At 52.3% G+C, this 14,511-nt stretch overlaps 1 protein-coding gene, 1 long non-coding RNA gene and 1 other non-coding gene across 5 annotated transcripts in view; all 3 read right to left on the bottom strand.

Moving 5' to 3' along the window:
• The window catches only part of LOC127034684 (zinc finger protein 239-like), a 139,011-nt gene that overhangs the window by 81,931 nt on the left and 42,569 nt on the right, over positions 1 to 14,511 (bottom strand). The window lies entirely within an intron of this gene.
• LOC127034724 (uncharacterized) overlaps positions 1 to 14,511 on the bottom strand; it is a 170,999-nt gene that overhangs the window by 115,434 nt on the left and 41,054 nt on the right. The window lies entirely within an intron of this gene.
• TRNAQ-CUG (transfer RNA glutamine (anticodon CUG)) lies at positions 6,122 to 6,193 on the bottom strand. Its single transcript has one exon. It is a non-coding gene; the product is annotated as a tRNA-Gln (tRNA).

The following is a 14,511-nucleotide window of genomic DNA, read 5'->3' as shown; positions in this document are numbered from 1 at the left end:
CTAATCCCACCTCAGAGTTGGCACCTCTAGAACCAGTGCCTTCATCCCTCTGCACTCCAACTCTCTGTCCCATGTAGCCTGATGTAGGGTGTACTAATAATATTAATTTGGATAATTTGATGAAAATTTAATTGATTAGCTTACATTTTATTTAATTTAATTGAGTTACAAAGTTACATTTGCATTACTGCTATTCAAAAGATACATATGGCATTATATGCAACAAAGATTTGGTTAATATACTCACAGCCTTCCTTGATAACCTGGTGGTAAGAGACACAGGACCAGCCTTGCAGTTCAGGTTTCTCAATTCTTAAGTGAAAGATGCAGTGCATAGAAAAAGCTAGTGTTACTTAGGGTTTACTTGAATATGTTAAACTTAAAATCAAAACCTAATAAACAAAGACTAAAAACTTAGGGAAACCGAACTTAGCCTAGTTCCCTTGAAACTTAAAGTTTAAGAACAAGTACAGCCTGCTGATAGTACAGAGAGAGAGAGTGGAGGAAGTAAGTCACAATGATAGAGCAAAGTGCTCTAGCGAGGTGGGTTACCTCTTTTATAGGGCACAAGGGCTGGAAATCCTTCCTCCTATGCCCAAATTTCATTCCTCACCCACAAAACATTAGGGTATATTTACTTCATAGGCTAGTATGTTTGTGCTTGGTGATGACATGTACATATGCACATAAGTTACCTTGTAGTGTACCTGTTAAATCTGTGGGTACAACACTGAATAAAACCTTATGCCATTCTCCATTGTCGATTGGTCTAGGTAAAGGTCTTGGACAGGCATGAGTACTTATCTGTTTAAGTAACATGATAAAGGTCGATTTTCCTCTCTGAGTAAAAGGTCACAATATAGATATGCTAACTTTGCCTTAGCTTAACATACAGGATATGGCCTGTAGGTTCTCGTAAGTCATGTGTCTCAGTCCCCTAATCATTTTTATTGCCCTCTTCTGGACTCTCTCCAGTTTGTCCACATCCCTTCTCATGTGGGTCCAACCCCAAAAGTACTCACATTTTACCCCATTGGCCCCAAAATGCTGGCTTTTAATATGTAAATAGGGTGCTGCCATGGTCAAGTCACTCCCGAGCTCTCCAGCGGAGCCTGCTGGCAGAGAACAAGGTGAAAATTAGCCAGGATGTCACTCAGTCAAATTCCTGTGCTCCCCGCAGGTGGTATTGGAAAGCTCCAAGATGGCTCACTTCCCTTTCTCTCATCAGCTTCAGGCCCCAGGGTTACAAATGCACAAACCAGTTGGGATTCTCCCCTGGCCTCAGGGTGTGGGGCTGCTCTGAGGGGATGGACTTGCACACTTGGGATATGAGTGCAAAGATACAATTTCAATTTCTCTTAGAGAAATTGGAGGGCAATTTATATTTGGTACAAATCTTATTTAGTGAAAGGAAAGCTGCAGTGACAGCCTGGTTACTGGGGTGCAAAACACCTTCCTCCTGGGAGAAACAAGAAGTTAGAATTAGAAATTTACATCGTTTGTTCCAATGTTGGTACAGGTTTAATTTTGCTTCTGTGTAGGTTTGTTTCAGGCTGTGACCATTTTGGTTTATTGGGTTGTTTTGGTTTTTTTAGTTGGAATGGAGCTTTTAATTGACATTTGCTGGATTCAAATGGCTGACTTGCAACACCAGTTTTGACATAGTTCTTCATATTTTATTACGATTTGACCAGTATTCAAGGATTCAGTTCCTTTATAGGAGGTTTTAGTGGTCATGCTTATTTATTTGATATTATTTTATCATTCTGCTGTAGCAGACTTTTTGATAAAATGTTGAAATTATTAATGTACAGCATTTGTTAGTTTTTATTTTTACAAACAAAGTTTTTCTTAATGTTTGGGTTTTAAATTAAGCCTTGTTTTTGGTTTCAATTTTTCATTTAGGTTTTGGTTACTGATGGGATCTTTAAGAGAACTTTGGATTCAGTACTAAAATTTGGACAGATTTAGAATATTTTAAGTAAACCCTGTTTACTATTTTATTTTAATAAAGTTTGTATTGCTGTAAACCCTAGCCGGGGGGAGAGGAGATGAGCCTGGCCTTTAACTGAGAAGGAACAGAGGCATGGCCCCCGTGAAGGGTGAGGCCAGGTGATGGGGGGCACAGCTCCCCAATTTTTTTTATCTAGCCCATCTCAGACCTGGTCTATACTACGCTGTTAAACTGATTTTAACAGCGTTAAATCGATTTAACGCTGCACCCGTCCACACTACACTGCTCTTTATATCAATTTAAAGGGCTCTTTAAATCGATTTCTGTACTCCTACAAAACGAGAGGAGTAACGCTAAAATCGATATTACTATATCGGATTAGGATTAGTGTGGACACAAATCGACGTTATTGGCCTCTGTATTTTACAGTAGCTACCCACAGTGCACCGCTCCAGAAATCGACACTAGCCTCGGACCATGGACGCACACCAGCGAATTCATGTGCCTAGTGTGGACGCTCACAATCGACTTTATAATATGTTTTATAAAATTGGTTTAAGCTAATTCGAATGTATGCTGTAGTGTAGATGTAGCCTCAGTCCCCCACTAAAGGAGAAGAGTCTGATGCCACCCCTGCTGGTCACTGAGTGTCACTGCTGCTCCATGGGAAACATGCTCTGTGCCTTACCCGGGTTGGTGGGAAACACACTCTGTGCATTACCGTGACTGGTCCGTGGGTGTCACTGCTCGTAGAGGGCAGACACATGCTGTGCATTACGCCACCTGACCAGTGGGTGTCACTGCTGTATCAAGGGAAACACCTTCTGTGCATTACCCTGAATGACCACGAGGTGTCACTGCTGCTCCAAGGGAAACATGCTCTGTGTGTTACCCTGATTGGCCACTGGCTGTCACTGCTGCGCCAAGGAAAACACCTTCTGTGCATTACTCTGACTGCCCACTGGGTGTCACTGCTGCGCCAAGGGAGACATAAGAGCGGCCAGACTGGTTCAGACTCAAAAGTCCCTCTAGCCCAGTATCCTCCTGTCTTCTGACAGTGGCCAGTACCAGGTGCCCCAGAGGGAATGAACAGAGCAGGGAATCATCAATTGATCCATCCCCTATTGCCCATGCCCAGCTTCTGGCAAACAGAGGCTACAGGCACCATCTCTGCCCACCCTGGCTAATAGCCCTTGATGGATATATCCACCATAAACTTATCTAGTTCTTTTTTGAACCCTGTTATAGTCTTGGCCTTCACAACATGCTCTTGCAAGGAGTTCCACAGGTTAACTATGCAACTGCCCTGAGTTTACCCCCCCTCCCCTGGCCAGGTTCTATATGGAAAAGAGGATGAGGATGAGGAGAGCCATGATGTGTCTGTCAGTGGCTGGTGCCTCAATTTCCTCTAGGCAGCAGTGCTGCAGCTCCTTTGGTCCGTGCCCATGCAACTGTGTCTGGGGAAGGGGGAGTAGAGGCTCTTGCTTCTCAGCCCCACGCCCCACCCCCAGCAGCTGGGGAATCCAGGCCAAATTTAACCCTGGTAGCTGGGCCGGGATTTGCCTGGGCTGGGGTAGGGCTGGGGAGGAATTGGGAGGGAGACAGACGCACGTGCTGTGAGGGAAGATCCTCCCATTCCCTGCCAACTCCATTCACTCCTTGCAGCACAGCACCCCCTAGCATTTCTTTCTCTGTCATGGGAGATGTCTGCAGCTTGCTTCTCCCTTAGCATCATCTCTCCCCATCCTGGAGCACTGGCATTGCCCAGCCTGTGCAAACAGACAGGCCCCGGTGTGCCCCATGGCACTGCCCTGCAATTGTGGGGGCAGCTGTTGGATGGAGCCATATCGTAATATGGGTGTGGGCAAGGCTGGGGACCAGGACTCCTGGGTTCTCCCCTCAAATGTGGGAGGGGAGGGGAGGGGAGATTAGGGGGTAGAGTGGGGGAGGGGCAGGGCTGGGATCCAGGGATACTGCTTTTTCTGGTTTTCTCCACCTCCTGCAGCTGCCTTGGTACTTTCAATGTGTTTCTTTTTCCAAATTCATTTGCTGACTTGTGTAACTTACCCCAGAGGTGGCTGCATCTCAGTGTTGGGTGAGGCACCCTTGGCTGCATCACCTCCTAACCGCGTCTCTCTCCCACTTCGGGTGACCCTGCAGCACTCAGCAAACATCCACAAGATCATGGGGCACTTTGAGCACTGGGCAGGTAGGGGCCAGGCGCCCAGCCCTCCCTCCAGAGAATGGGACCCAGCACCCCCTACTTTTTACAGGGATTAAAAAGGGGCAAAGGGGGGCAAATCAGAGGAGGGGGTGGCCAGGGTCTGAGCAGGGGGTGGAAATTGACTGGTCGGGGGGTCAAGCAGCTGGAGGCAGAGTTAGGAGAGGGACTGAAGGGCAAAGTCAGGGAGGGGGGAAGGAGCCGGAGTTAAGCCCAGAGGGAGGCGCTGCCAGAGGGTTAAACCCTGGCTTAGGCAGGGGCAGAGGGGTAACAGTTATCCCGGTGGGCTGAGACTCCAGTGTTTGCAAACATGGGTGGGGGGAGCAGAGGGCTTTTTTATTTCCCCTCTCACAGGCAGCACCTCTGAGCATGAACTTCCGAGGGCTGGGCTCTTAAAGGCACAGTCATCCCACTGCCTAGACACTGCAGCTCCTCTCTGATGTAACCTAGTGAGGTGCTGCAGTAGGAGACTCAATTCAGTGAAACTGGGCATTCCCTATACGCCCCCCCAATCAGAGGGCTGTGCACCCCCTTCCCCGAATTTCCCCAACACCCCCTCCCTCAGTGGTCAGGTAGTTACATGCAGCGTTGCCAATGTTGTCATTGGTTGCAAATTTGAATGGAAATTGAAACGTTAACACACACTTTAAAAGCAGATACAACTTATGAAAACTACTTGTACCTGAGAAAGTAAAATAGGTTTGGAAAGCCTGGACAAAGCCTGGTTTCCTCACCCAGCTGTTGTGTTTGCTGGCAATGTCAGTGCATTGGCTTCGGCAGTGTTGGCCAACCTTAGAATTTCAAATGATGATTTGTAAGCGAGATGTGAATGAGCTCTCCCCTGGCAGCTACTGATGACCAGGGTTGGGAGGAGGCTTTGGGACCAGACTGTATTTACATGAACTCACCTACTCTGCCGAGGTATCCAGCGGACAGAGCTGAGCTGCCTCTGCTCTAGGTGCCCGGAGGAGGGAAGGTGTGTGGGGCTCCAGCCTGCGACTCTTCCTCCCTCCTGCCAAGCCCTGACTGTTAATCCCAGCCCTGGCACTCCTTTCTTCAAATGCCATGTGGGCCAGAGGAAAAGTGTGGTAGGAAGCACAAGGGCCAAGCTTGTGAACATCAGGTGAAGCAGCAAGAATCCCAACTATCAGGGTAGCAAGTTCTAGAGCCATAAACCATTGTAGCCATCCCAGCCAAAGACCTGACTCTAGGAGGTGTGAGTCACCCAGCAGGAGGGGAAAGATTCACTCTTACACAGCTGGAGACAGGGAAGTTGAGCTCTGGGGCATTACCATAAGCATGGGTGGCAAGTTTGTAGAAATTTTGGTGGTGCCCAGAACCCGCCCCCCAACTCCGTCCCCCAAACTCCACCCCCACCTGCCTAAGGCTCTGGGAGGGGATTTAAGGGGGAGGTCTGGGCTTCAGATCCTGGGCTGGGGATTAGGGTGCAGGAGGGGTGTAGGGTTCAGGCTTTAGGATGGAGTTTGGGTGCTGGGTGCAGGCTCCGGCAGGGTTGTAGGAAGGGGTGAGAGGTGCAGGCTCTGGGAGTGGGAAGGAGTGCAACCTCTGGGAGGGAGCGTAGGGCTGAGGATGAGGGATTCATGATGCAGGAGGGGGCTCAGGACTGGGGCAGAGTATCAGGGTTGAGAGGGAGCTCAGGGTTGGGGGTGTTGGAGAGGCTCAGGGCAGCCTGCACTAGGACTCTGGGGCAGCAGTTCTGCCCAGAATCCCTCTACTCCAGCAGCAGGAGCAGGGAGGGGACAGGCCCCTGCTGCTTTTTGTCAGGCAGGGATGCACCACGGCAGGGGGAGGGGTGCCAGGCAGGGGCCAGGGGAAGAGACCCAACTCCAAATATTGCTGCAGCAGGGGCTCCAGCCCTGAATATTCCCGGAGCCCGAGCACCACAAATGTATATAACCTGCCGCCTATGACCACAAGCCAACACAAGATCCCACTGAGATTTGAACTCAGATTACAGGATTCAGAGTCCTGAGTGCTGCCCATTACACCATGGGACCAGCTTGTGCTGCCTTCTCTGCACATCGGTGACCCTCATGGGGCTGGCTTGTGTAAGGGGGCTCTTGGCCCTTTACTAAAACTTAGTGTGTGGGGGGGGTGGGGTGTTGGTTGGCTAGTTCCCAGCACCAATAGAAGGGGGAAGGATCAATGGGAAATCAGGACCCTGAGACTGATAGTCCCCAGGGACAATGGGGAGAGGCCAAAGCTCCAAGTTAGCTGCACTGACAGGCCAGACAGTGTAATGAGAGAGTCACCAGGCCAGGGGGTCCCATCCTCCATGTGAGCTGGAACTGCCTGGGCGAGAGTGGGGCAGAGCTAAGGAGAGAGCAGGAGCCTGAGAAGAGCCGGGGAGCAGAGCTGTGCAGGTGTAGTGCCAGAAACTGCTGCATGTAGGAATTTGCAACCTGTAGCAGTTACTGATACCTGAGGTTGTTCTTATTTGCTGACTTGTCCTAATTGGCTAAAACTTGACAGTGGTTTCTCTAGCAAAGGCCAGTCCCTGGCCCCTTGGTCCAGACATCCTCCTTCATATCAGGCTAGGGTGACCAGATGTCAAAGATGAAATATCGGGACGTGGGGGGCAGAGCAAAAAAAAAAGCCAGAGGGCCCCCCTGCCGCCAAGCGGAAGTGGCACAACCCCATCTCCAACCAATTCTTGGCTCCAACCTCTGCTACACCCCCAGCTCCCCCATCCCCTCACTCCTGGGCCCAGCCTGGGCTCCGAGCTCTGCAGCCGAGCCATGATCTGGGCCCCTCCTGCAGCTTCCGGGTAAGGGGTGAATCTGGCAGCTCCTGGCAGGAGCGTGTCCTCCCCACTTGTGTCTCCGCCCCCCACCCACCTGGGCCCTGCCTGCTCCGTGCTGCCCCCAGCCCCACTGCGCTGCCCCGCAGGCTGCAGGGCTGGAGCAGCTTCTGCGCTGCGCTCCCGGCCATGGCCATGGCCAGTGTGCAAACCTGCGGGGGAGGGGCTCTGCCTTCCCTCTCCAGGTCTGCAAGGGGAATGTGAAGTGACCGTTCCTGCGGGGGTGGGGCTGGGTTCCTTCCCCGGCTCTGTGAGGGGACAGTGGAGACACCATTCCAGCGGGGACGGGCCGCTGCTTTACTCCCCACCTCTGCCAGGAGATTGGGGAGCGGGTGTTCCTGCGGTGGCGGGGCTCTGTGCTCCCTCCCCACCTCTGCCAGGAGATTGGGGAGCGGCCGTTCCAGCAGGGGCGGGGCGCTGGGTTGCCTCCCAAGCTCTGCGAGGGGACTGTGAGGCCACCATTCCAGCAGGGTCAGGGCGCTGCTTTCCCTCCCCATCTGAGCGAGAGGACTGGGGAGCGGCCGTTCCTGCGGGGGCAGGGCGCTCTGTTCCCTCCCCAGCTCTACCAGGAGACTGGGAAGAGGCTGTTCCAACGGGGGTGGGGCGCTGCCTTCCCTCCCCCAGTCTGCGAGGGGAATTGGGAGCGGCCGTTCCTGTGGGGGCGGGGCGCTGCCATCCCTCCCTAGCTCTGCCAGAGGACTGGGCAGCGGCAGTATGAGCAGGGGCAGGGCACTTGGTTGTCTCCCCGGCTCTGCGAGGGGACTGGGGAGCGGCCGTTCCTGGGCGCGTGGGGCGCTAGAGTCCTTCCTAGCTCTGCGACGGGAGTGGGGAGCGGCCGTTACTGTGGGGGTGGGGCACTGGGTTCCCTCTCCAGCTCTGCAAGGGGACTGAGGAGCGGTCGTTGCAGCGGGGGCGGGGTGCTGCCTTCTCTCCCCAGCTCTGTGAGGCGACAGGGGAGTGGCTGTTCCTGCGGGGGTGGTGCGCTGGGTTCCCCTCCCAGCTCCTCCAGGGGACTGGGGAGTGACCGTTCATGCAGGCCCGGTGCGTTGGCTTCCCTCCCCAGCTTTGGATGGGGACTGGGGAGTGGCGGTTCGAGTGGGGGCAGGCAGCGAGCTCCTTGCTTTGGTCACAGCCTCAGAGCCTGCGTGAGCCCCCTCTCTGGTGTGCAGGGCGGGTGGGGAGCATCTCTCCCTCCCACTCAGCCCCAGGGGGCTGGTTACAGGTAGGCAGGTATCCTGAGCCCAGCAGCCCCTCCCCCCTGCCAGCCACGTCATTTACATTTTCACAGACCATTTCCATCCTAGCCAATTGGTTCCCTGGATTTGAATTCAAACTCTCGGCCGTTACAGGAGCAGGGCCTGGATCCTGTCCCAAAGAGACACAGTCACCCCCCAACAGGGCCTCCCAGCCAATATCCTGGAGAACCCCAACGACCAGCCAGCCAGACCCCTCTTGGGTCTGCACAGGCATCCAGGCCATTTGCAGGACAGGGGGCTTCATCCTGGGGACCTTCACCCAGGTCCCACAGCCCCTCAGCCTCTGCGGCTGCACCACCGCAGTTCTCTCTGTCCCAGGGTCTTGCCACCCCAGGCATATTTCCCCACTGACCCTTGGGCAGCCCCCTATGTCTCTCTGCTCCACCATCCCCAGTCCATGCTGGTGCAGCTTCTCCTGCAGCTTTTCCTCAGGCTCTTGCTCTCACAATCCTCTCTCACTCTCAGGCTCTGCTCCCATCCCGTATGTCTTCGATCCCCTGATGGGGAACCCGATCGTGAAAACCATCATCTGTTTGGATACCAGACTCTCGGGGATGTCTGGCTGCTGCTCCAGCTGCTCCCAGATACTTTTGTAGCCCCATCTGGGTCAGGAATCTGCTCCTCAGACGTGTCCTTCTCTTCCTACTCATGATTAACTGTGCCTTGGTGAACTTCCCCGTGCGTAACCCTCTTTGTGTACAGGATCACAATGTCCTTCTCAAGGAGATGGTGATAGGCCATCATTTCACCATTCCCAAGTGGCTCTGGACTGACAGGCCTGTGTGCTCTTGGCTCCCCTATGGTTTCCAGGAAGAACGCCTGGTGTGCCAGCCCTTCTCGTGGTCACCACCTCTTTGCCAGGGTCGAGCTGCAGACTCCTCCGCCCCTGGGACAGCTCCTGCCATCCCCAGGGGAACCCTGATACTGCAAAAATCCTCTCTCCCAGGGCAGAGCGGCAAGCTCCTCCGCCCCTGAGACTGCTGGTTACAGTCCTCAGGGGGACCCTGTTACTCCAACAGTCCTTCTCGCTGGTCACACACTCCCAGAGGTTAACCGCTCCCTGAAACCATCCCTCTCTGAGCCTTCAGCACGCCTGATTCTCATTATCCCTCCTTTGTTTTACTGCTCCCCAGTCACTTACTGCAAGCAGCACCATTCACGGGGTGAAGTACATCCCACCTCTGCCACCAGTTGTCACGGAGACCATGGGCGATGCTCTGGAACTGCTCCCCACAAAACCAGTCAGGACTTTGAGGAGCCTCCTCTCCCTTGGAGCAGAAGTTTTTAGGGCAAGAAGCTCACAAGTCTTTACCTCCTGGGTCTCTCCTTGGAGCATTCAGCATCCTCTGACCCTCCATGTGCTTCCCACAGTGAGTCCGCCCAGGCAGGGTCCTTTCTGGGTGGGTATCAAGGTTTTTTCCCCACTTTGAAATTTAGCATCCAAGAAGTGGGGACCTGCATGATCACTTTTAATCTTTATTACCAGCTTAAATTTGGTACGCTGCCACCAGCCAAAAATATGGTGTTTGGCACACTTCCTGTTCCCCCAAAGCCTTCCCTGGGGAATCCAAGACCCAAACCCCTTGGATCTGAACACAAGGAGAAATTAGCCTTCCCTCCCCTCTTTTGCCCCCCAGACTTTCCCCTCCCTGATTTACCCTGAGAGGCTACACTGATCCAAACTCCTTTGATCTTAAAACAAAGAGGAATTAACCTCCCCCCCGTCCTTTACCTCCCACCAATCTCTGGTGCATTCAGACCCAATCCCCTTGGGTCTTAAAAGAAGGAAAAAAATCAATCAGGTTCTTAAAATAGAAAGCTTTTAATTAAAGAAAGAAAAGGTAAAAATTATCTCTGTAAAATCAGGATGGAAAATGTTTTACAGGGTATTCAGATTTATATAGCCTAGAGGGACCTCCCCCTGGCTTAGCCTGAGATTCAAAGTTACAGCAAACAGAGGTAAAAATCCTTCCAGCAAAAGACACATTTACAAGTAAAGAAAACAAACATAAGATTGATCCATGTTTCCTGGCTATACTTACTATTTTGAAACGTGAGAGACTGATTCAGAAAGATTGGAGATAACCTGGTTGCACGTCTGGTCCCTCTTTGCCCCAAGAGCGAACAAAGAACAAAACAAACAGCACAACAAAGACTTCCCTCCACCAAGATTTGAAAGTATCTTGTTCCCAGATTGGTCCTCTGGTCAGGTGTCAGCCAGGTTCACTGAGCTTCTTAACCCTTTCCAGGTAAAAGAGACATTAACCCTTAACCATCTGTTTATGACAGGAGGGAAGCCAGCGCCCCGCCCCCGCTGGAACCACCACTCCCCATGCCCCTCGCAGAGCTGGGAACGGAAGTCTGCGCCCTGCCCCCGCTGGAACTGCCTCTCCCCTGTATCCTCCCAGAGTTGGGTCGGGAACCCAGCGCCCCTCCCCCTCTCGAACGGCCACTCCCCTGTCCCCTCCCAGAGCTGGCGAGGGAACACAGCACCCCACCCCCGCTGGAACGGCCACTCCCGAGTCCCCTGACACAGCTAAGGAGGGAAGGCAGCGCCCCACCCCTGCTGGAACAGCTGCTACCTAGTACCCGTACAGAGCTGGGGAGGGAACCCAGAGCACAGACTCCGCAGGAAAGGCCACTGCCCAGTCCCCTGGCAGAGCTGGGGAGAGAACACAGTGCCCCGCCCCCGCAGGAATGGCTGCTCCCATGTCCCCTTGCAGGGCTGAGGAGGGAACACAGCACCACGCCCCCTTAGGAAAGGACGTTCCCCAGTCCCCTGGCAGAGCTGGGGAGGGAAGAAAGCGCCCCACCCCCGCATGAACATCCGCTCCCCATTCCCCTCGCAGAGCTCAAGAAGGAAGGCAATGTCCCTCCCCCGCAGTAACAGCCATGCCCCAGTCCCCTCGCAGAGCTGGGGAGGGTAGACAGCGCCCCGCCCCCGCAGGAACGGCTGCTTCCCAGTGGCTTTGCAGAATTCGGGAGGGAACCCAGCGCCCTGCCCCCACAGGAATGGCCACAACCCAGTCCCCTGGCAGAGCTGGGGAGGGAACACAGTGCCCCGCCTCTGCAGGAACTGATGCTCCCCAGTGGCCTCACAGAGCTGAGGAGAGAGGGCAGTGCCCCACTTCCGCTGGAACGGCCGTTCCCATGTACCCTCGCAGAGCTGGGGAGGGTAGACAGCGCCCCGCCCCCGCAGGAACGGCTGCTTCCCAGTGGCTTTGCAGAATTCGGGAGGGAACCCAGCGCCCTGCCCCCGCAGGAATGGCCACAACCCAGTCCCCTGGCAGAGCTGGGGAGGGAACACAGTGCCCCGCCTCTGCAGGAACTGATGCTCCCCAGTGGCCTCACAGAGCTGAGGAGAGAGGGCAGCGCCCCACTTCCGCTGGAACGGCCGTTCCCATGTACCATCACAGAGCTCGGGAGGAAACCCAGTGCCCTGCCCCCGCAAAAACAGCTGCTCCCCAGTCCCCTCGCAGAGCTGGGGAGATAACCCAGTGCCCTTCCCCCACAGGAAAGGCTGCTCTTCAGTCCCCTGTCAGAGCTGGGGAGGGAACCCAGCACCCCGCCCCCGCAGGAACGGCCGCTCCCAGTCCCCTCGCAGAGCTGGGGAGGGAAAGCAGCATCTCGCCCTTGCTGGAATGGCAGCCCCACAGGCCCCTCGCAGATGTGGGGAGGGAAGGCATCGCCCCACCCCCGCAGGAACGGCCGCTCCCCAGTCCCCTGTCAGAGCTGGGGAGGGAAGAAAGTGCCCCACCCTCACTGGAACGGCTGCTCCCCAGTCCCGTCACTGAGCTGGGAAGGGAACTCTGTACCCCGCAACCGCAGGAACGGCGGCACCAGAGTCCCCTCGCAAATCACTTAGAAAAGTTAGATGCCTGCAAGTCACCAGGGCCTGATGAAATGCATCCTAGAATACTCAAGGAGTTAATAGAGGAGGTATCTGAGCCTCTAGCTATTATCTTTGGGAAATCATGGGAGATGGGGGAGATTCCAGAAGACTGGAAGGGGGCAAATATAGTGCCCATCTATAAAAGGGAAATAAAAACAACCCAGGAAACTACAGACCAGTTAATTTAACTTCTGTGCCAGGGAAGATAATGGAGCAGGTAATTAAAGAAATCATCTGCAAACACTTGGAAGGTGGTAAGGTGATAGGGAATAGCCAGCATGGATTTGTAAAGAACAAATCATGTCAAACTAATCTGATAACATTCTTTGATAGTATAACGAACCCTGTGGATAAGGGAGAAGTGGTGGATGTGATATACCTAGACTTTAGTAAGGCATTTGATACGGTCTCGCATGATATTCTTATAGATAAACTAGGAAAGTACAATTTAGATGGGGCTACTATAAGGTGGGTGCATAACTGGCTGGATAACCGTACTCAGAGAGTAGTTATTAATGGCTCCCAATCCTGCTGGAAAGGTATATCAAGTGGGGTTCCACAGGGGTCTGTTTTGGGACCAGCTCTGTTCAATATCTTCATCAACGATTTAGATGTTGGCATAGAAAGTACGCTTATTAAGTTTGCGGACGATACCAAACTGGGAGGGATTGCAACTGCTTTGGAGGACAGGGTCAAAATTCAAAATGATCTGGAGAAATTGGATAAATGGTCTGAGGTAAACAGGATGAAGTTTAATAAAGACAAATGCAAAGTGCTCCACTTAGGAAGGAACAATCAGTTTCACACATACAGAATGGGAAGAGACTGTCTAGGAAGGAGTATGGCAGAAAGAGATCTACGGGTCATAGTAGACCACAAGCTTAATATGAGTCAACGGTGTGATACTGTTGCAAAAAAAGCAAACGTGATTCTGGGATGCATTAACAGGTGTGTTGTAAACAAGACACGAGAAGTCATTCTTCCGCTTTACTCTGCGCTGGTTAGGCCTCAACTGGAGTATTGTGTCCAGTTCTGGGCACCGCATTTCAAGAAAGATGTGGAGAAATTGGAGAGGGTCCAGAGAAGAGCAACAAGAATGATTAAAGGTCTTGAGAACATGACCTATGAATGAAGGCTGAAGGAACTGGGTTTGTTTAGTTTGGAAAAGAGAAGACTGCTAGGCTTCTGGTCCCTTGATTATACTCTGGACTTTGGGTCTGGAAAAGAGCTGGCACAATCCATAGACCAGGTTGTTATATAATATGCACATGAATTTTAACCCTTCACATACAGTAATGGCAAAGTTCTTGGTTCAGGCTTGTAGCAGTGATGGAATAAACTGCAGGTTCAAATCAAGTCTCTGGAGTCCATCCACAGCTGGGATGGGTCATTCAGTCTCTTGTACAGAGCTTCAGTTTGTAGCAAAGTCCCGTCAGAGGTATGAAGCAGGACTGAAGACAAGATGGAGACGAGGCATCAGCCTTTTACAGTCTCTTGCCATGTGGTCTTTGTTTTCTTTGTCCCAAGGACACTCTATCCAGCACGTGGCATAGAAAAACCTTTGAGTTTTGTCCATAGGCAGGTCCCTGCATACCTTGCTGAGCCACAAGGCATATCTACCTTCTCTCAATGGGTTGATTGTAGAGCTGATGGTCCTTAATGGGCCATCAAGCAGGCTAGGCAGAACTGACACCAACTTGTCTGGCTGGGGTGTTCCTCGGAAGCATAGCACAAGTTTGAATACAGACAGCATAGAGCCAATATTCATAAAGTCAACTACAAAAATGATACACATCTAGAGATAGCATAATTATAATCAGCCAATCAGAACCTCTCCATAGACCCCTTTCACAACAACCTTTCTATCATATTGGCTGCAAATATAGAACAGTGGTCACAATGGTGATCTATAAAGTTACAGATTATGTCAATAACATCACAGGAGGTGACACGGCATCAGTGAGACTGATATTGGAATACTGTCTCCAGTTTTGGTGTCCTCATTTGAAAAAGATACTGTGAAATTGGAGCTGGGGCAGCAAAAAGCCACCAAAATGTTCTGAGGGCTGGAGAAAAATGCCTTCTAGTGAGCTATTGAAAGAGCTTCATCTGTTTAGCTTATCAAAAGAAGATTGAAAGGTGACTTCACTGAAGTGTTGAAGTGCCTTAATGGAGAGAAAAGATTGGGTATTAAAGGGCTCTTGAATGGAGCAGAGAAAGACATAACAAGACCCAATGATTGGAAGGTGAAAAGAGACAAATTCATATTACAACTAAGCCCCAAATAGTCAACAGCGAGGATGATTCACCACAGGAACAAGCTACCAAGGAAAGTGGTGGAATCTCCATCCCCTGAAGTCATTCAAT

Source organism: Gopherus flavomarginatus, chromosome 15, assembly GCF_025201925.1.
Source record: "Gopherus flavomarginatus isolate rGopFla2 chromosome 15, rGopFla2.mat.asm, whole genome shotgun sequence".
NCBI lineage: Eukaryota > Metazoa > Chordata > Testudines > Testudinidae > Gopherus > Gopherus flavomarginatus.
Note: the sequence above shows the minus strand (reverse complement) of the source record. Positions and strands in the feature narration are given on the sequence as shown.